Source organism: Symphalangus syndactylus, chromosome 7 (genome assembly GCF_028878055.3).
Source record: "Symphalangus syndactylus isolate Jambi chromosome 7, NHGRI_mSymSyn1-v2.1_pri, whole genome shotgun sequence".
NCBI classification, from domain to species: Eukaryota; Metazoa; Chordata; class Mammalia; order Primates; family Hylobatidae; genus Symphalangus; species Symphalangus syndactylus.
In genome coordinates this window covers 67,311,432-67,333,466 of record NC_072429.2, presented here as the reverse complement: position 1 = coordinate 67,333,466, position 22,035 = coordinate 67,311,432, and the positions used below count along the sequence as shown (strand labels likewise).

Here is a 22,035-nt window from a genome sequence, read left to right as displayed (position 1 = left end):
AAATCTTCTAAGTAACTCATGGTTTAAAGAGGAAATCATAATGGGAAGATATATAAATGTATACAATATGGTAATATAGAAAATATTAAATATAAAAATTTGTATGACACAGAGAAATGTTTAGCCTTTAATGTAATGTGGGAAATGCAAGACTTAAAATTAGTTTGAATGTTAAGGAATGTGCAGTAGAGGGAAAAAATAGTTACAATAGGGAATTAAAATCGAAAACAAAGGCACAAGGGAGTGTTCAACAGAGCTAAAGTGTTAAAAAAAAACATAAGATCAACATGGCAAAATATTAATAAAAAATAGAGATGATAATGCAAGGACTTTTACGTCTGCTACCCCTCCCAACACACACACACACACACACACGCACACAGAAAAGACTGACAGATAATAAAACCAAATACTTAAAGGCAATGAGAGAGTTAGTAATATAGGATGGATCTGGTAGAAGATTGCAGTATATCCATGTATGCTGTGTGTGTGACCCATTTAAAAAATATGTTTTTTAATGGACACATAATAGTTGCATTTATTTATGGAGTACAGTCATGTTTTGATACGTACAGTGTATGGTGGGAAGATCAGGGTAATTAGCATATCCATTTAACAATGCAACAGGTTCATTTTGCCAGTTGCCCAGATAGAGCCAATTTATCAAGAGAGGGGAATTGCAATAGAGACAGTGCTTAATACACGTATAGCCAACTAAATGGGAGACCAGAGTTTTATTATTACACAAATCAGCCTTCCCAGAAATTCAGAGGCTAGGGTTTTTCAAAGATAGTTTGGTAGGTAGGGGGCTAGGATATGGATGTTTCTAATTGGTAGGGGATGCAATCTTAGGGGTGCAGAAAATGGCCTTCATGTACTGAGGCCACTTCTGGGTGAGGGTCACAGGAGTGGTTGAGTAGAGAGTTGCAGGCAAAAGCCAGCAAAAGCCAGAAAAGACATATCAAAAGGCCAGTCTTGGGTTCTACACTAGTAAATTGGAGAAGATGCAAACCTTGTGACCTCTGGAATAATGGTTGGTAATCATTTAACTATACCTACATCTTAGAGGAACTCATCCTCCTAACCTGGTGGCCTCTCATTAGTTTTACAAAGGCAGTATAGCCTGAGGGAGGGGCTACTATCATTTAAACTATAAACTAAATTTTTCCTAGTTAGATTGGCCCAAGCCCAGGAACGATCAAGGGTAGTTTGGAGGTTAAAGGCACATCTCTTTCACTGTCATAATTTTCTGACTATTAGAATCTTTTACAAAGATGGTTTCCCCATCATGTCAAACATATTATTTTTTTGGTGTGTTGGGAATCATTCAATTCTTCTTTTCTAACTCTGAAAATATGTGATAAAGTGTTTTCAACTAGAGTCATCCTCCAGTGCTATAGAATACTAGAACATATACCTCCTTTTTCCTTAATTGTCCAGTTTGGGAGGATTTTGACCACTGACTTCAAGGCATTATGGGGACATTAGTTTGCTGCTAGGGATTGCCAATGTAGTGACCAGCCACTGGCTAAGAGTAAGGATTCACTTGATGCAGACAGACCCTCAGCGGGGACTGCTTCTCAGCCTCACAGCATCTCCAACACCAAGATTAATTTAGAATGGCCTGGGGAACTAGTGACCGCAGTTGCAGACAGAAGCAAATGTAGATGCTCTCTAGAGACATATAACACCATCTGAGGCTTTAATTTATTTCTGTAAAAACTCTTTTGAAATGCACTCTTCAACCCACAATAAAAATAAATCACTCATAGGAGAAGGGGCAATAAAACATGCCTGAAAATCAGAGAAAGAATATTCAATAGAAATAGACCAACAGAGGCTTCAGGAATTGGAGTTATTAGAAAGACCCTGAAAACCTTGGTACCAATAAATTTGAAAATTTATATAAATTGAAAATTTTCCAGGACCAACTCAAAATAAAACAAGCAATCTAACTATTAAAGAATTCAAAGATGTATCAAGGGGAAGGTTATGAGGAATGATTGCTAATGGGTATAGGTTTATTTCTGGGGTAACAGAAATGTTCTGGAATTAGATACTGAGGAAAAGTACACCATCTTGTAAATACATTAAAAACACTGAATTCTACACTAAAAGAACAGAAATACTGGACGTTTCTCCACAAGCAGAATAGCTTAGTATGTTCATTTTATATGGCTAGTATAACTGATCTCCTAATAGAAAAGGAATATAAAAATATGCAATTTTAATCAAATACACAGATGCAAAGGAATTAAATTAAAAATTAGCAACAGGAATCAATGATATATAAATATATCATAGGAAATAACTATTATTGGAAAGAACTATTTATCCTTATTGGGTTTATTATGCAAAAGGAAGGTATTTTCAACATTAGAAAATATGTTAATGCAATTCACTTCCTTAAGAAATTTAAGGAGAAATACGACCATCTCATTAAATGCAAAAGATAATCATTTGATGAAATACATCACTTACCAAACAAAAAGAAAAGAGCAATAAAATACAGAAAATACATTTTTTGAAAACGCTGTCTCTAAGTGAATGGGAACTCTTTCAATCAATAAAGCACATTTTCAAAAGAGCTACAGCAAATTTTTTGAATAGAGAAGAATAATTTTTTTAAATCCCTGTAAATTCAGGAACATGACAAAAATGTTTAATTTCTTTTCAGTGTAGAACAGATGCTTTAGCTACACAAAAATAGTGATAACCCTAAAATATAAGGAATATAAGAAAGGAATAAAATACTGTCACTCTTTAAATAAGACATTCATCTATGTGGAAAATCCAGAAGAATCCCAAACTGATAGATTTAATAAAAAAAAAGTAAAATTGCCAGATATAAATCTATTCAATTTAGTGACACTTTTATACAGCAGTAAGTATTATCAAAATAAAACAAAAATTATTTAAAATGCCTAAATATTATATAATATGCATAATAAAGAATAATGTAAGACATATAAGACCTACATATAAAAACATATAAAGTGAATAATGTACATTACAGAAAACTTAAGTAAGTTGGGAGACATATCACATTAGTGGAAATATTACTATGCTAAAGATATAAATTCTGATTACATTGTTTTAAATATTTAAAACAAGGGAAAAGTGACATAGAGTACACACAGAGATTTTTCAAGCACTACCCTACTTAGACCTAATCAGGGGACATCCCTCCATGGGACCCAGGCTTCGTAGATCCCACAGATCACAAACAAAAATGCTTTTACTAAAGAGCATATGGCTTCTCTGTCATGCAGGATCCAGAACTCAGCTTTCAAAGGAAGACTCAGGACCCTAAGCCTCAAGGATGTGACTAATACTATTCACACCTAAGTAAACCTTTCTTCATATCTATTCTCCTCTATCCATAAAACATGATATGTTTTTCCTGAATGCAGTTGTAAACCAAAAGTAAAATTCTAAGCTCCCCCCAACCAACTGACTGGACTCCTCCTCTCAGCTAAAGGTATTTTAAGGTAAAGCTGAAGCTCTAGTTCAGGCCAAGATGGGAATGGATGGTTTAACATGCCTTGTTATTATTTTCCTCCCTTTGGAATCCAGGCATAGCTGACCAGCACTAACATTGAAACAGAGACCTTAAGACTAACAAAGCAGACTCTGTAGCAATAAAATGCCAACATGACAGATAACAGGCCCAAAATATATTGCCCTGACATGTTTTAAAATGTTCCTGCAAGGCTGTCTTTTCTGGGGAAAATCTACATTATAGAGAGAATCCCCTTCTCTTTTCAGGCTGTTTCCTGATCCAGGAAAGAATTATCTAAAGAGTCTGGTGTATTTTTTTATTTTTATTTTTTTTTTGAGACGGAGTCTTGCTCTATTGCCCAGGCTGGAGTGCAGTGGCGTGATCTCTGCTCACTGCAAGCTCTGCTTCCTGGGTTCACACCATTCTCCTGCCTCAGCCTCCTGAGTAGCTGGGACTACAGGCGCCCGCCACCACATCCAGCTAATTTTTTGTATTTTTTTAGTAGAGTCGGGGTTTCACCATGTTAGACAGTATGGTCTTGATCTCCTGACCTAGTGATCCGCCCACCTCAGCCTCCTAAAGTGCATATTTTTAAGTCTGACAAGAAACATTTTAAATCTGTTCTCTCTGAAGCAGGCTACCTGGAGGCTTCATCTGCATAATGAGAACCTTGGTCTCCACAACTCCTTATCTTAACTGAGACACTTATTTCAGTTGTTTCCAGGTCTTTAGATAAACTATAAATGCTTTTAACCATTGTCAGTCAGAAAATGTTTGAATTCAGCTATGACCTAGAAGTGCCACACACTCCACCCCACCACCTTGAGTTGTCCCCCACCTTTTCAGACAGAACCAACGCCCATCTTACATGTATTGATTGGTGTTTTATGTCTCCCTAAAATGTATAGAACCAAGCTATTGCCCAATCGCCTTGGGCACACGTTCTCGGGGTCTCCTAACTCATATTTGGCTCAGAATAAATCTCTTCAAATATTTTACAGAGCTTGAGTCTTTTGACAAGGCCATGAATATTTCCTCTTTTAACTATATAAAAAATAGGGAGGATTTTGAATAATTAAGTGCTTGAGTAAGAGAAAAGACAAATTAAGTAATACATTAGATACTTCTCCGATTCATGAATGGAATACGTTCTTAGATAACAAAGTATTCTTAATCAGTAGAGCCAAATATCCATTTTGTTTACTTTATGTTGTAGCTTGTGGTTCAAGAAGTATTGACAATTGGCATAGTATTTGCACCAGTTATCACTGGCAGCTGAAAATATTTTTCAGTATTAAAAATTTACACTAGTATTAATTATGTACACTTATAGGACTAGATTTGCATACATAGAACATGATACTGATTCTTTATATTGACAACAAAATGAACACAATATAATTCCAAATAGTGTTATTTTTATTAAAAATACTATAAAAGTTTATTTTCAAGAAGTTAAATTCTGGTTTTTATTTTTATTTAAATAATTTTATGCAAATGTTATATATATTGAGGACTAAGCTCTGATTTTTTTATCTTGCCCAAATTCCTAACTAAGGGGTCTGGGGAGTCATCCCCTACAAACCATAAATTCTCATCAGATGGGTTTTATTTAACCCTATATGTCATGACTTACTTTCCAATCTGACTCTGGCATAACACTATGAGACAAGGAAGAAAATCAAAATATTTGATTTTCGTGTTTCCCTGCTGTCCTTTGTAGGGGAAACTCTGTATCTGTAAAGAATCTCTATTAAGATAGCTAGTTTTTTTTCTTCCAGGCCCTCCCAGTCCTAAAGAGATTAACTAAAAGTCTAGAACCTTTTAAAGATCTGAATAGGAAACATTTGCCATCTGTTGTCTCTAAGGGCAGCCACTATAAGACTTCAAAAGGTCTGTGGTCTCCACAATCTTTTATCTTAACCTGAATATTTCCTTTCTATCGATCCCAGGTCTTTAGACAAACTCAACCAATTGTCAACCAGAAAATGTTTAAATTTACCTATAATCTGGAAGCCCCCTCTCTCCTCACTTTGAGTTGTCCCACCTTTCTGAACCAAATTAATGTGTTTCTGAAGTGTATTTTGTTGATGTCTCATGCCTCTTTGAAATATATAAAACCAAGCTGTAACCCGACCACTCTGGGCACATGTAGTCAGGCCCTCCTAAGTGTTGTGTCATGGACCATGGTCAGTCATATTTGGCTCAAAATAAATATTTTCAAATATTTTACAGAGTTTGACTCTTTTTGTCAACAATATATTCACTATAACACTTCATTTAATTTGAATAGATGGTTCTGAGTATTTACCAAAAAATTTTAAAAACAGATTTGAGGGGGAAGTTTGATTTTAGCACCAACGAGTAAAAAATTTGGATGTTGTTACTCTAGTTTTTACAACAAAATACATCTGGACACACTGAAAATCAATGACTTTTATTGTACTTACAAGTTAACTGAAGCTGCCAGTTTTATCATCAATGTTAAACTCTGGGGAGACAGGCCAATTTGGAGATTGACAGCCAAGATTGCTTCTGTGGAGAAGAAGGCCCTGAACTACAGACCTGTACAAAAAATGAAATGTTGATGTTCTCAAATTGGTGAAGGCAAAGTGTAGAATAGCATAAGAATGAGAAACTCATGGTGCTGCAGTTTCAGAGAGGGTTTCACTTCCAGGAACTGATCAGATTCTGAAGGTAAAATCCAAGAAAGAGAAGAGGGAGAGGAAGAGTAATCATTGTGAAACAGGTCCAGAGAAATCTTCATTAGAAAACCTACTCTACAAGGCAAAAGACCACCAGAGTTTTGTACCAAATGCAGAATGATATTTCTCTCACTCTGGTTCCCTTTAGCTTTCCTGCATCACCTAAGAGAATATCTCTGGAGAAAAACTTGTGAAGGTCCCAGACTACACACAGAGGCCCTTTTGGAAGAAAAAGATTTCATCATCAGGTTGTAGAACGATTCTCCTCTCTGACCCTTCCCACTGCATCAACACAGCTCCAGTAAAATATCAGTAGGTAGAGTTGAAAGAGCTGTAAGACACAGATTTTCCCTGAAGAGTCGTCATCGGAGAAGCCAAAAGTCAAGGGAACAAGGAGAAGAAAAAAAAAGGAAACTATGAGAGCCTTTGACAACCATAACTAAGAAAGTATTTATAAAGCCCAATTCCTAGCCAAATTAACATATATCCCAAAAGCTAAGGTCTATTTCGTCTTTAGTTTATACTCAACAAAATATGTCCAGCCTCCAAAAAAATTGTAAGCAATGACATAAACAACAACCAGAAAAAAAAACGAACACCAACACCATTGTAAGCAAAACACAGTCTGAAGAGACAAATCAAAAATTAAAATAAGAATCAGATTATGACCCAGATTTTGATATTATCAAATGGAGAATTTAAAAATAGTTATGTTTAATATGGAAAATAACAGAAAAATATAGACAGAATGTTAATGAAAGCAGAGTGATAGAAACTCTAAAAATGAATTAAAAGAAAATGTAAGAATCAAGAACATTGTAAGAGCAATGAAGAATGCCTTTGCTGTTCTAATAAGTAGACTTGACATAGCCAAGGAAAAAAATATTGTGAAACTAAAATATAAAAAGCAAAAGGAATAAAAGAAAACATCTAAGAAATGTGAGACAATTTCAAAAATATTACATACAGGTATGTGGACTACCTTACAAAGAAAAAAAAGATGATCAGAAGGAATATTTGAAATTATGATAGCTAAGAACTTTCCCAAATTAGAGATAGACACCAAACCACAGATCCAAAATGAACAATCAGTGCCAAACAAAATACTAAAATTACCTATCTATTCCTAGGAATATTTAAAATGTTGAAAACAATGGTGAAGAGAAAATCTTGAAATAAACCAGAGGAAAAAACTTATTAAATATGGAAGAACAAGAATAAAAATTACAAGAGACTTCTCATCAAAAACCAACCCAGCCAGAAAAGAGTGGAGTGAAATGTTTAAAATATTAAAGGAAAAAAATTACGCTGACTTACCATTCTCTATGTTCTACAAAACTATCCTTTGAACATGTAGAATAAATAAAGACCTTCTTAGACAAAAACTGAGGGAATTCATCACTAGAAAATGTCTTGTAAGAAATGTTAAAAGTTCTTCAGGGAGAAGGAAAAGAATATAACTCACAAATGCATACCTGTAGAAAGAAAGGGAGAGCACAGGAGGAAGAATACATTAAGATATATTTAATGTTTTATTTGTTTAATTCTTGGCTGGAAATATAGCTGCTTAAAATAATAATAGTAATAATTATAAGGTGATTATATCATATAGATAAGTTTAATGAATGATTTCAATGTCATAAGAGGTGAGAGAGGAATTGGGAGTACTCTGTTGTAAGGTCCCTATACAAGTAAAGTGGTTTATTGTTATTTGAATGTGGATTTAGATCAGTTAAAATGATATATTATGAACTCTAGGGCAATTGCTATTTTTAAAAATGTGTGGTGGGTATGCTTGGAAAGGACATAAAATGCTCAATTAAAACCCACTAAAACCGAAAAAGAGGGGAAAATAAACAAAAGCAAATGCAACACATTGAAAATGCTTAAGTATGGTAAATATTAATTCAATAATTATTTCAAGTGGACATAATCTTAAACATCCCAATTAAAACATAGTGAGCTTCAGAATACACCCAAGTGTATGCTGATACACTCTCTATCAGAAATCCACTTTAAATATAAAGCATTAGATAGTTTAACTAAAAGGATAGAGAAAGATATGCTTTACTAACACGAATTAAAAAAATAAAAATAAAACGATTGGGTTAGCTATATAAATTTCAAGGAAAATACTCAGACTTCCAAACAAGGAAGATTATCAGGAATAATGATCAGTTTTACAAGGCAATTTAACAATCCTTAACTTGTACACAATTAAAAAGAGAGTCAAAATTTGTGAGGCAAAACTTGATAGTTGTTAAAGATAAAAATATGCAAATGTAAGAGTGTAGTTTGAGACTTTATCACTCTTTTTTTTTATTAACATTGATTAAGCAGGCAAAAATTTCATTTAGTTGACTGAATAGCACTGTAAATCAGTTAGTTCTAATGGCTATTTATAGAATTATCCATCCAGTGGCAAGAGAACTCAAATTCTCCTCCAGCTTATGTGGAACATTCATGAAGAAAGATTATGTTTTGGGCAATAAATACACATTAACATATTTAAAATAACAGAAATCATACAAAGTGTATTATCAGACATCAATAGAGTTATGCCAAAAATCAATAACACAGTCAGATGTGGGACATCCTCCAATATTTGACGATTAAACAACATACTTCTACATAACACATAAGCCAAAGTAGATGACTTAAGACTAACTTAAAAATATTTTGACTTAAATGAAAATGACAATGCAACTTATCAAAATGTGAGATGTGGTAAATGCAATGTCTAGAGGATGATTTACAGCATTAACAACATATATTAGAGAAGAAGAAGATCTGAAACAATAATGTCAGCTTCTAACTTAATAAACTAGAGAAAAAGCAATTGTAGCCTAAAGCAACAGAAGAAAAATAAAGCAGAAATCAATGAAATTGAAAACAGGAAAACAATAGAGGAAATCAATGAAACAAAAATCTGTTTCTTGGAAAAGATTAATGAAACTGACAAATCTCTAAAAAGATTGAGAAAGAAAACAAGAGAAGACATAAATTACCAATATTACTATGAAAGAGGGGATGTCACTACAGACCCTGGAAAAACCAAAAGTACATTAAGGGAGTAATACTATATGTATAGCTTTACACATAAATGAACAAGTTAGATAATATGGATCAATTACATTAAAAGGACAAACTACCTCAACTTGTCCAATATCAAACACATAATTTGGGAGCTTTATTACTATTAAGAAAATAGGAAGTATAACATAAAAACTTCTCAAAAAAGCAATCTATAGGACCAGATCTTTTCATTTGCAAATTCTACCCAACATTTAAGAGCAAAAATACAATGGGGAAATGACAGTCTCTTTAATAAACATTGTTGAGAAAATGGGATATCCACATGCAGAAAATGAAACTGGACCCTTATCTCAGACCATGTATAAAATCCAACTCAAAAGTCTTAGAGACTTAAACGTAAGACTGGACACTGTAAAACTACTAGAAGAAAATAGGGGAAAACTATCTAACATTGGTTTGGGTAACTTTTTTTTTTAATTTGACTCAAAAACCACCGTCAACAAAAGAAGAAATAGATAAATAGTGTTACATCACAGTAAAAAGCTTCTGCACATCAAAGGAAACAAGAGTGAACAGTCAACCTTCAGATTGAGAGAAAATATTTGGAAGCCATACATCTGATAAGGGATTAATATCCAAAATACATAAGGAACTCAACTAACTCTGAAGAAATAAAACAAATAATCTGATTAAGAAATGGGCAAGGAACCTGAATTTCTTCAAAGATACAAATAGCTGACAGATACATCATAAAAATTTCAACATCACTAATCATTGGGGAGATGCAAACTAAAACCACTATGAGATATGGCCTTATTTCTATTAGAATTATTGTTATTAAAGAAAAGACAAAAGACGAGCATTGGCACAGATATGAGAAAAGAGAACCTTCATACACTAATGGTGGGAATGTTAATTAGTACAATTATTATGGAAACCAATACGGTGGTCCCTCAAAAAACTAAAAAGGGAGTTACCATATGATCCGGCAATCCCGCTTCTGGGTATTTACCCAAAAGATTTGAAATCAATATGTCAAATAGATGTCTGAACTCCTATGTTCATTCCAGCACTGTTCAAAATAACCAAGGGATTGAATTAACCTAAGTGTCTATGAAGGGATGAATGAAGAAAGAAAATGTAATATATATGCAAAATGCAACACTATTTAGCCTTAAAAATGAAGTTCTGTTGTTTGTGACAACATAGATGGAGAATATTATGCTAAATTAAATAAGCAAGAAACAAGAAAGACAGATACCACATGTTCTCACTTATATAAGAAATCTAAAAAGAAACATTTAGAATGGAATAGAAAGGTGGTTACAAAGGCTGGGGACTGGGGAGAATGGGAAGATGATAATCAAAGGGTACAAAGTCTCAGTTAGAAGGAATACATTTGCTTTATTTTCTAAATCAGTAGCACAATGTGCTGAATATGGTTAATAACTGAGTACTGCACATTTCAGTTTTGCTGAGAGTAAATTTCTCATGTTCTCACCATCAAAATTGTTGCATATTTGAAGTGATAAATATGTTAATTAGCTTAATTTAGTCATTTTACATTACATTGAACTGTCATGCCACTTTGTACTCCATAAATATTTTCAACTATAATTTATCAACATATTAAAAAATGAAATAAACACCAATTCTATGCAACCTCTTCCTGAAAATGAAAGAGGATAAAACACTTACCAATTCACTTTAATGAAGCTAGCACTACTGTTCCAAAATTAGCAAAGACAGAATCAAAACAAGAAAAGGCAAAAACAAATAAACTACAGAGTAATATGTCTTAAAAATATCGATGTAAAATTGTTTTTAAAAAATTTTTAAAGTAGAATTAAGCAACATATATAGGAAATATACACTGTGACCAAGGGGTCTTATTCCAGGCAAGCAGCCTGTTTCAACATTTTAAAAGCAATTAGTAAAATCCATTATTTTAGCAGGCTAAAAGGAAAAATCACCTGAAGAATAATTTGACAATTCAGCACACATTTATAATTAATAAATACTCTCAGAAAATTAATAGTAGGAAAGAACATCCTGAACTTAATAAAGAAGATCTAAAAAGAAAAAAGAAAAACTACAGCTAACATAATACATAATGGTGAAAGAGTGAATCTTTACCCTTGAGTTTAGAAACAAGGCAAGAAGTTTACTCTTTTCAATTTTTGTGAACATAGTCCTGACATTTTTAAACAGTGCAAGATGACTTGGAAACATATGCAAAAGAGTCTGAAGGAAGAAATAATATTGTCCCTATTTGTAGATCACATGATCACCTACATAGAAAATCTTAAAGAATATAAAAACTAACCTCCTAGAACCAATAAGTAAGTTCAGCAAAAACCACAAAAATACAGATCAACATTCAAAAATTGCTTTGTATTTCTATATACTAGCAATACATCGAACCTAAAAATAAAATTCCAATATTATTTACAATTGCTCAAAAAATGATAAAATGCTGTGATATAAACTTAAAACATCTACAGGACTTTAACCTGAAAACTCAACGATTCTGGTGAAATAAATTAAAATGTGAATAAAGTCATACTGTGTTCATGGATTGTAACACTCAAAATAGTGAAGATGTCATTGTCAAATTGATACAATGAAATTCCATATGTAACAAACCTGCACATTGTGCACATGTACCCTAAAACCTAAAGTATAATAATAAAAATAAAAAATAAAAAAATAAAAATTAATAAAAATAAAATAAAAATAAAAATAAAAAAAAGAAATTCCTGCCAAAATTTCAACTAGATATGTTGTGGATATAGACGTTATTGTTGTAAAATTTATAGAGTCAAACCAAAAAAATGTAATAGCAAAAACAATTTTGAAAAGAAAGAATAAAGCAGGATGGATCATTATATCTGATTTTCAAGATAACGGTACACAGTTATCAAACTGTGTGGTAACAGCAGAGGGATAGATACATAGATCAATGGACCGGAAGAGATGCCCCGGAAATAGTCACATACAAAAATGACCAAGTGATTTTTGACAAATATTCAAAAGCAATTAAATGGAGGAAGGATAGTCTTTTCAAAAAATGGTGCTGGAGCAATTGGATATCAACAGGTAAAAGTAGACCTTGATTTAAACTTCACTCCTCATGTAAAAGAAAAAAATAAACTTCAAAATGGAACATAAATTTAATTTCAACCTTTAACTCTATAAAACTTTGATAATAAAATATAGGAGAAAATACTAGGACCTAGAGTTTGGTTAAGACTTCTTAGACATGAACACCAGAAGCATGGTCCATCCAAAAACATCAATCAAAAATCAATTAAAACTAGCTTTGAAAATTCTGTTAAGATGAAAGACAAGCCACAAGCTGGCAAAAAATAGCTTCAAACCACAAATCTGATAAAGAGCCCATATCTAGAATTTATAAAGGATTCTCAAAACTTCACTTTAAAAAAACCCACTAATTAGAAAATGGAAAAAAAAATGAAGACACATTTCACTAAAGAGGCTATATGGATGGCAAATAAGCACCTGATAGAATGTTAAACATCATTAAACTTTAAGGAAACGAAAATCATCCTAGCAATGTAATGTCCTACAATGTTAGGAGAGCTAAAGTAACAGTTACTGATAACTCCAAATGCTGGTGAAGAGAAAGAGAAAACGGATTGCTCATATATTTCTGTAAGGAATATAAAGTCATAAAGCCACTCTGAAAAAATGCTTTGGCATTTTTTTTAAATCAAACCAAACAGAAATTGACCATGTTAACCAGTGATTGTATTCCTGGGCATTTATTCTAGAGACATACAAATTCATGCTTACATAAGATCCATAAACAATTATTCATACCAAATTCATTTGTAATAGCCAAACACTGGAAATAATCAAATGTTTCTAAATAGTTGAATGATTGAGCAAACTTTTGTACCACCATATCATGATATACTTTCAGCAGTAAAAATGAATGAACTAATACCAAAGCTTGAATTGATATGAAGAGCATTATGCTGAAGGAAAAAGGCTGTGTCAAAAATTGTATACTGTGTGATGCCACTGAATGACAAAATGATTAAAATCGCAAGCAGGTTAGTGGATTCCGTGGGTTAGGTGTGTGTGTAACTATAAAGGAGTAGCACGAGGGAGATGTGGTCATGGAATAGTTTTTCAAAATAGTTCTGTACCTTCATTTGGCGTTGGTAACCAGAACCTAAACATGCAATAAAATGGCATCGCACTATACACACACTTTTTACCAATGTCAATTTTCTGCAATGATATTTTACCATAGTTACATCAAGTGTAACCAATGGAAAAAACTGGGTGAAGGGTACAAGCAACCTCTCTAGGCTGTCTTTAAAACTCCCTGTGAATGTATAGAAATGCAAAATAACAAGTTAAACTAAGTTACATCTATAAAACCATATCCTAAATATTGCTAATATTTCTAAATATTATAAAAACCCAACAAGATAAATTTATATCACAAAGTGACTAAAAATGACGTCATGCAATCACTTCAACTTTTAAAAATGCTCCTTTGGGTCTCTTTTTCTGATAGATCATATCAGAATCTTTTTGCTAGAATAAGAAAAGGAGGACAATAGCTATCAGGTATAAGCTGTTATTAGTAGATGTGGAAAATTGATAAGATTGGCAGAAATAGTCATAGGATATTAGACAAAATCAGTGTAAGGAAAGACACAGGTGCATTTGGAAATTTCAGTGAAAAGTTAAAACTGAAAGAATCAAGTTTAGCTTGGTTAGTTGACAAAAATTTAAGAAATGCTGACAAAACATATACTGTTCTCTACTGGACATATTTCAAAAGGAGTTGAAATCAGCATGTTGAACAGATATCAGCACTCTCATGTTCATTGCAGCTGTATTATAATAGCCAAGACATGGAAGTAACATATGTGACCACCAACAGATGAATGGATAAAGAAAATGTGGAATATGTATATAGTGGAATACTACTCTGTCATAAAAGGAAGGGAATTCTGACACTTGTGACAACAGGAATGAATGTGGAGGGCATTATGTTAAGTGAAATGAGCCAGGCACAGAAAGACAAACATAGCAAGATTTCACTCTTGTGGGACCGTAAAACCTTGTTCTCATAAATAGAATTAACCATTCTGTACATATCCTGCAAAACATCATGTTGTACATGATAAATACATACAATTTTATCTGTCAATTTAAAATAAAAACAAAAATTATGACGTAAAAACAACAGGTTTTCTAAGAAAAAAATGTACAGTGATCTGTGAGTGGAAATCAATCAACACATTTTTGTTGGAAAAAATAAATATCAAGGTCAACTATGCCTATTATTGTAATAAACTTGCTGGTTTATGGGGAATGTGTTGGCTAGTGGATTACATGTGAAGGAAAAAGTTCATTAGATAAGAAGTAAGTCAAAGATTTGAAAAACAATTATGATTTTCTGTTTACTTAGTAGGTTTTCTTTCCATAAATGCATGGGAAGACAATGGTATAAAAGTATTCAAAATAAATGTACTTCAGTTTTCTTATTTTCCTCCAAGTAAAATATGTTAGCTGTTTCTCACAAAAACTTCAGCCAAAAAAAAAAAAGAAAAAAGAAAAAAAGTTTCTAGCGTTATTTAAATTTAAAGTAGATAATATTCTACCCATAAAGAAATTCACACAGTTAAATAATCTCTTCTTAGTGAGTTTATAAACAAACCTAAGAGACTAGAGCCCAGTCATCTAAAAGAGCCATGTAGCTGACTCTGTCCCACAGTGTGAGAGATTTTTGAATGGCATTGGGAGTATGGAGGAGAGGCTGTGCCACTTTAAGATGGTACAATTTTACCTGGATGGCTTTTCCACATTACACAAATTTCCTTTTCCTAGTCTAACAAAGAGTGCCACTATAGATTATTATAATATGCTATATTGCTCAGGTATACTGAACACAAAAGTAACACATTAAGAAGATAAAATTTTTTGAATAGAAAATAGATTATAACTGAACATAGACAGACATTCCATAATATTTATTTCTAATTAATGCCTTAGTGACTATGTTCTTAAACCTTCTCTTTCCAAACTATGATTCAGGTGCATCATTTTTATACATTTAAATTTTACAGGAGATAAAAAGCTCTGAATGTTTACAGAAACTTTTTAATTGTAAAAAATTTTTAAATATATATGTATATATACAGATATAAAATAACATAATGAACTGAAATGTAGACATTACACAGGTTCAACAAATGTCAACGTGTTGTCAGTTTTGTTTCTTCCTCTTGTACTTTCTCTGGGTTATTTGGAAGCAAATCCTAGATATCATAAAAACTTCCTTTAAGTAGTTCAGTGTGTGTTATCTAAAAAATAACTTTCTGATTTACAGCAATGCCATTATCACAAATATTGCTTGAATACAAACAAGTACTTAGTATTTGAATTTCCCCAATTGTTACAGAATATCTTGTAATAATTTTTTAAAATCAGAAATCTAGTAAAGATTATAAATTAAGAATAATACATTAAATCTCTTTTTCCTCACTCTTTATTTTATTACCTTTATTTCTTTTTTCTTGTAGTTCATTTCTTGAAAGAACCAGAAACTTTGTCTGATAGTGTTTCTCACAGTCAGGATTTGTTTTCAATTGCTTTTCTATGGAGTAGGTTAACATGATCCTCTACTCTCTATATATTTCCTGCTTATTTGTAATTGGAGCTCTAAGGTTGATAAAATTCGGGTTCCATTATTTTTGGCAAGAATATTTTATTGGCGATGTCATGTACATCTATCAGACGCCATGTGTTAACTTTCTCTCTTCTCATGAATTTGGCCATCATTGCTGATCATTGATTAGATTTCTTATTTCATTGGCATTTTGAAGTGACATTCACTTATTCCCTAGAATACATTTAATGGAAAACATCGTCTTATCAACTATTCATGTAACTTGAAGAACAGACCTTATAGAAAAGACAGGAAAAATGCTCACTTATTTATCTCTACTTTCAATATGATTTTTTCCCAAACTCTCCTTCAAAGAAGGCAAAAGGGGATTTTATTTTAGTATCCATTTAAATTCATAGTTTTAAACATATTTGATCCATCACTGTAAAGATTCTCACTGATGCTAAAATAATCTCAAATTTGTCCAATAGGAACTTCTTCATATTGTCTCCTGAGTCTATATAATATATCCAAATAGTGTTTGGTAGTGTTTTGTCTTCTTTTATAAGAGATTTTAAGGGTTATATATTGTCCTGAAATTACCTATTTCTATAAAAAAATATATTTAGAGATGAAACTCTGGGCACTCTGGCTACTCTTTACTACTCAAAGAGTCATGGTTTCTTTGCCTATTACTAGAATGATACAGCTTTTTATTTTCAAGATGAGACACATCATGAGATCATATCCTGATTAAAATTGTTGAGCCACATGCATAGGAAGAATGAATATTATTAAAATGGCCCTACTGCCCAAAGCAGTTTCTAGATTCAATGCTATTCCTATCACACTACCAATGACATTTTTCACAGAATTAGAAAAATTTCTAAAATTTATATGAAACTCAAAATGAACCCAAATAACCAAAGCAACCCTAAGCAAAAGGAATGAAACTGGAGGAATCACACTACTTCACTTCTAACTATACTACAAGGCTACTGTAAGCAAAACAACTTGGTACTGGTACAAAAGTAGATACATAGGCCAACGGAACAGATTAAAGAACTCAGAGATTAAGTCACACAGCAACAACCATCTCATCTTTGTCAAAGCTGACAATAACAAGAAATGGGAAAAGAACTCACTATTCAATAAACGATGTTGGGATGACTTGCTAGTCATATGCATGAGATTAAAACTGGACCCTTTCCTTACACCATATACAAAAATCAACTTAAGATGGATTAAAGACTTAAATGTAAAACCTAAAACTGTAAAAATCCTAGAGGAAGACCTAGGATATATCATTCTGGACATTATTTCTGGCAAAGATACCATGACAAAGACTCAAAAAGCAACGTCAACATAAACAAACATTGACAAGTGGGACCTAATTAAGTTAAAGAGCTTTGCACAGCTAATGAAACAATCAACAGAGTAAACAGACAACCTACAGAATGGAAAAAAAAATATTTGCAAAGTATGCTTCTGACAAAAGTCTGATATCCAAAATCTACAAGGAACTTAAACAAATTTGCAAGAAGAAAAACAACCCCATTAAAAGATGAGCAATGTTCATGGACAGACACTTCTCAAAAGAAGAAATACACATGAACAACAAGCATATAAAAATGCTCAACATTATTAATCATTAGAAAAATGCAAATCAAAACCACAATGAGATACCATCTCACACCAGTTAGAATGGCGATTATCAAAAAGCCAAAAAATAACAGATGCCAGAGACGTTGTGAGAAAGGGGAACGCTATACACGGCTTGTAGGAATGTAAATTAGTTTGGCCATGTGAAAACCACCTTGGAGATTTCTCAAGGAGCTTAAAACAAAACTACCATTCAACCCTGCAATCACATTACTGAGTACATAAGCAAAGGAATGTAAATTGTTCTACCATAAAAACATTTGCACATCTATGTTCATCACAGCACTATTCAGAATAGCAAAGACAAGGAGTCAACCTAGATGCCCATCAGTGGAAGACTGGATGATTTAGTTCATTCTCACACTGCTATAAAGATACTACCCAAGACTGGGTAATTTATAAACAAAGGAGGTTGAATTGTCTCACAGTTCTGCATGGCTGGAAAAGTCTCAGGAAACTTACAATCATGGTGGAAGGGGAAGCAGGCACTCACAAAGTGGCAGGAGAGAAAGTGTGTGCAAACGCTGGAAAAACTACCTTTTATAAAACCATCAGATCTTGTGAGAATTCACTTACTGTCCATGAGAACAGCATGGGGAAACTGCCCCCATAATCCAATTACTCAGTTGTAAATGAGGACCAGTTAGCAATGGAATTTCTCCTAATATCAAGGGTATCAGAATAATTTCTGATTTCCCTGCTCCACTTTCTCCTAGAGTCACTGCTGACATCACCAGGGATTGTTGCAGTGTATGGTTCAGGCTTCCAAATATTTTAGGTTTGTGAGGATACTTCGTCAATATTGTCACAGATGTTCTTCATAGTTTTGTTTGTTCCTTTAATTATTCACTAGGTTTACACTGCTTATGCTGTTGTTTCATTTATTTCAGGGATCAGGGGAGAGTTAAAGATCTTGGGGTGGGTAAATATACTATTATCTTTCCAGACCTCGGTCTCAATTTGATAGTATGCTCAACAGTTAGAACAGCATCAAGTTAAAAATCCCAATTCTCCTTTCTGATATAAGAACAACCTTTGACTTCTATCACATCTGAAAATTCACTAAGTAATTATAATCTTTTGGCTTCTGCAATGGGCAGGAAGTTGTAGGAGTATTTGTAAAAACAGTTAATGCTAAAGATATTGGGGTTAATGGAAAGACAAACGAAAGACTCTCGGTATTTGCAGAGAGAGCTCAATAATATGCCTGTTAGACTTTTGCAATGAGACATGCCTAGATATTTCCATCTGAAGAAAGTAAATTAACAAAAAAGGAAATAAACCATTTTTGCTCCTGAAATGCAGACAAGGCTTTGCATTTTGTTTACTTTCACAAGGATTCCAAGCACTTTTCTTTTATGAAGTTGGTTTAGTATTTTTGATTTCAGCAGAAGGTGACAACAGGCTGAATTGCTTTTCTCAATACCAGAATTTACAATTTCTCCTTAATAATGTTTGTGGAATAAATGACAGTTACTTAGCTAAAAAATTTAAAATTCCAGTGAGTCTCTTTACTTACATTTGAAATAATTTAAATTTTATGAACCATCATGAATCCTGAACTCTACTTTTGCTTTGTGACTTCTTAGAGCAAACTAAACCTATCAAAAGATTTTACATATTATGTAAAAAACAATTTTGTACCAAGAGAGCTCTCCTCTATGATTAGCGCGAAAGGCGGAAAACGAGCGGCACAGAGGGTGCTGGAGCCCAGTCAAGCTCCATCCTCCCCGACGTTGTCTCAGCCCATAGTTAAGCAACAATTCAGTTTCTTCATGTTGGCCTCTGACTCATTCCCTCACCCATAAGTACTTTATAGCATAATGCTTAAACAAAGAAAATAAGTTTATATAACATAGTGCTTAAACAAAGAAAACTAATTTATGCTTAAATAATTTTGATTTACCAGTTTCTAAAATAGAGGTATTTCCCATGAGAGATTCATATTCCAATTTCATATTTTTTAATCTCAAGGTGATGGTTTATATTTTTCTGTTTTTTTTTCCCTAACAACGAAGGGTGATAAATAGAAGAAAGGTAGCCTTAATGTAATTAAACCTTGATAAATTCAAACAGTGTCCACTGTAAAAAGCCTTTAGGGAGTTTATGAGGTCATAGGGTAGTCTTCTCTTTCCTTAGGAAGTTAGAGTAAGTAGAAAGACAATTTCCTCACAGTCTGGATTAAGGCTAGTGGTAGAGTGAAAAGTTATGATACACTTATACTTCCAGAGTTAATGTATACATTTGTTTTGTGTTTTTAATTTTACAAAGTGTTTTGAAATAGTGTGGTTCCTTAAAAATGTTTTTACTCTCTAACTACTGATTTATGTGAACCTATATTACATTTAAAGCCAAATATGTGGAAAGAAGAGCAGAGAGTGTGAATGGCAATGGCTTGCCATCAGAGAGAGATTTTAAGAAAGACAAGTTCAGACTGAATGTTACTAGGTGAGGTGACAGAATGGTTCCAGGTAAATGGAAGAAAAACAATTCTTTTTAATGTGTGGCAATATTCTGTTGAATTTTAGTCTCTAGCCTGCCACAGCGACAAAGATGAAGCTATGCAATATTTCTATGAATCTGTTCAGGGGCTGGAGTAAAGAGCAATCATTTAGGTGGGTGGTGTCTGATGTCCCAGTGGGCAGACATTCAGCATCTATGAAGCTTCTTCAAGGCCTTAAGTACTGCTTTTAGGTTTGTGTGAACAGACTTTATTTTGGTGAAGAGAAGAGTAAGGTGATGTCCCAATGTGAAGAGGAAGTTGCAAAAACAGTTTTCATAGTGTGCCAACATGAACTAAGGTAGAACTATATTGATGAGCAGGGTTAATGATTCATGCTAGATGGGATGATAATGAACTTTACAATTATGCGGTAATTCCTCTTCTTAGGTTGGATGTGCCTCAGAGTATGCAGGTAGAACTTGGGAAGCAATAGGGATCCCACTGCCCAGCACTAACATATCAGTCTCACGTCATCTGTCCATGGTCTTGAGGTTCTCACTGCAAATACTAAGCCTCACTTCTGGAGTGATGGGGGATTTAGGCTGATAACTTGCTTCAAAATGCTCCCTCTTAACTGAAGCCCTCCTTCCTCTCGATGGATCACTAGATAGATACATGGATAGATAGACAGATACACACACACATATCTATGTATATACATGTATACATATACATATGTATATATACGTATATATACATATACATGTATATATACATATATATACATATACATATGTATATATACGTATATATACATATACATATGTATATATACATATATACTCATATACATATATACGTATGTATATATACATATATACAGATATACATACATATACATATGTATATATACATATATTAATATTTGTATTTGGTTTATCATAAAGAAAATGTCTTCTATAAGTCTTTGAATAAAGCTAATGGTCTAAGAAGATGTATCCTAGGCCAGGTGTGGTGGCTTACACCTGTAATCCCAGGACTTTGGGAGGCACAGGTGGGTGAATCACTTGAAGTCAGGAGTTGAAGACCAGCTTGGTCAACATGGTGAAACCCCATCTCTACTAAAATAGAAAAATTAGCTGGGCGTCTTGGTGTGCGCCTGTAATCCCAGCTACTTAGGAGGCTGAAGCAGGAGAATCACTTCAACCTGGGAGGTGGAGGTTGCAGTGAGCCAAGATCATGGCACTGCACTCCAGCCTGGGTGAAAGAGTGAGAATCCATCTTAAAAAAAAAAAAAAAAAAACACCAGAAAATTTATTGTATTTATTCTGTAGCTTTTTATGGAAACTTGTATATTGATGTGAATCCCCCAAATATGTACACATTCCAACTTGTGAGGTGTGGGAGTGGGTAGTCATTATCTACTCTGTATCTTTCCATTAATTTGTTTGTATAGCTATATCCATATCACATATGTATTATCATGTTATTACTATAATAATTACTACATAATTACTATATAATTATCTATTATCATATATTATCTATTTATATTACCACATTATCTATTTAAAGAAAATATAAGCATGTAAACATAGAAAATATAAGCATATATACTTTTTACTTATTTATGTGCTTCTAGAAAATAAATAATGTACGTTTTTAGAATAGCATTGCATAGAAATCATGAAATTTTCTTTGATTCATGCAGGACTTACAGAGCATATCTGTTGAGATCTATGAGTTTGTCAGTTATCTCTACTAAGGTTTTGAAATAGTTTTTTGAATATTGACACAAAATAAATAAATTTGAATTTTGAGAGTTAATTACATATGAGAGTTAGTAAACTGTTGAACAAAAAACATACATCTATAAAATATTTTAGAATAAATTGACAGCTAATGGTATATATCCAGATAAATGAGTCCTGAATTATCTTAATATATATTTAAAAGACCTCTGTGAAAATTAATTATATTGTAACATTTTAACAGTCTGACCCAAAACTATGTGATAATATTATCTGACATT

General features: G+C 32.9%; 1 protein-coding gene and 1 long non-coding RNA gene across 10 annotated transcripts in view; one reads left to right on the top strand and one right to left on the bottom strand.

Annotated features, from left to right (window-relative positions):
- Positions 1-22,035, top strand: part of SNTG1 (syntrophin gamma 1) — an 870,442-nt gene that overhangs the window by 301,393 nt on the left and 547,014 nt on the right. The window lies entirely within an intron of this gene.
- LOC129486478 (uncharacterized) overlaps positions 1-22,035 on the bottom strand; it is a 42,297-nt gene that overhangs the window by 7,259 nt on the left and 13,003 nt on the right. Inside the window, exons 1-2 of one of the 3 annotated variants that reach the window (XR_008658997.2) lie at positions 7,525-15,279; positions 5,953-6,067 (exon numbers count right to left, since the gene is read on the bottom strand). This is a non-coding gene — a long non-coding RNA (uncharacterized lncRNA). Of the gene's footprint in view, positions 1-5,952; positions 15,280-22,035 lie in introns of those variants that run through there. The other 2 variants (XR_010121889.1, XR_008658996.2) reach the window with 2 other exon arrangements.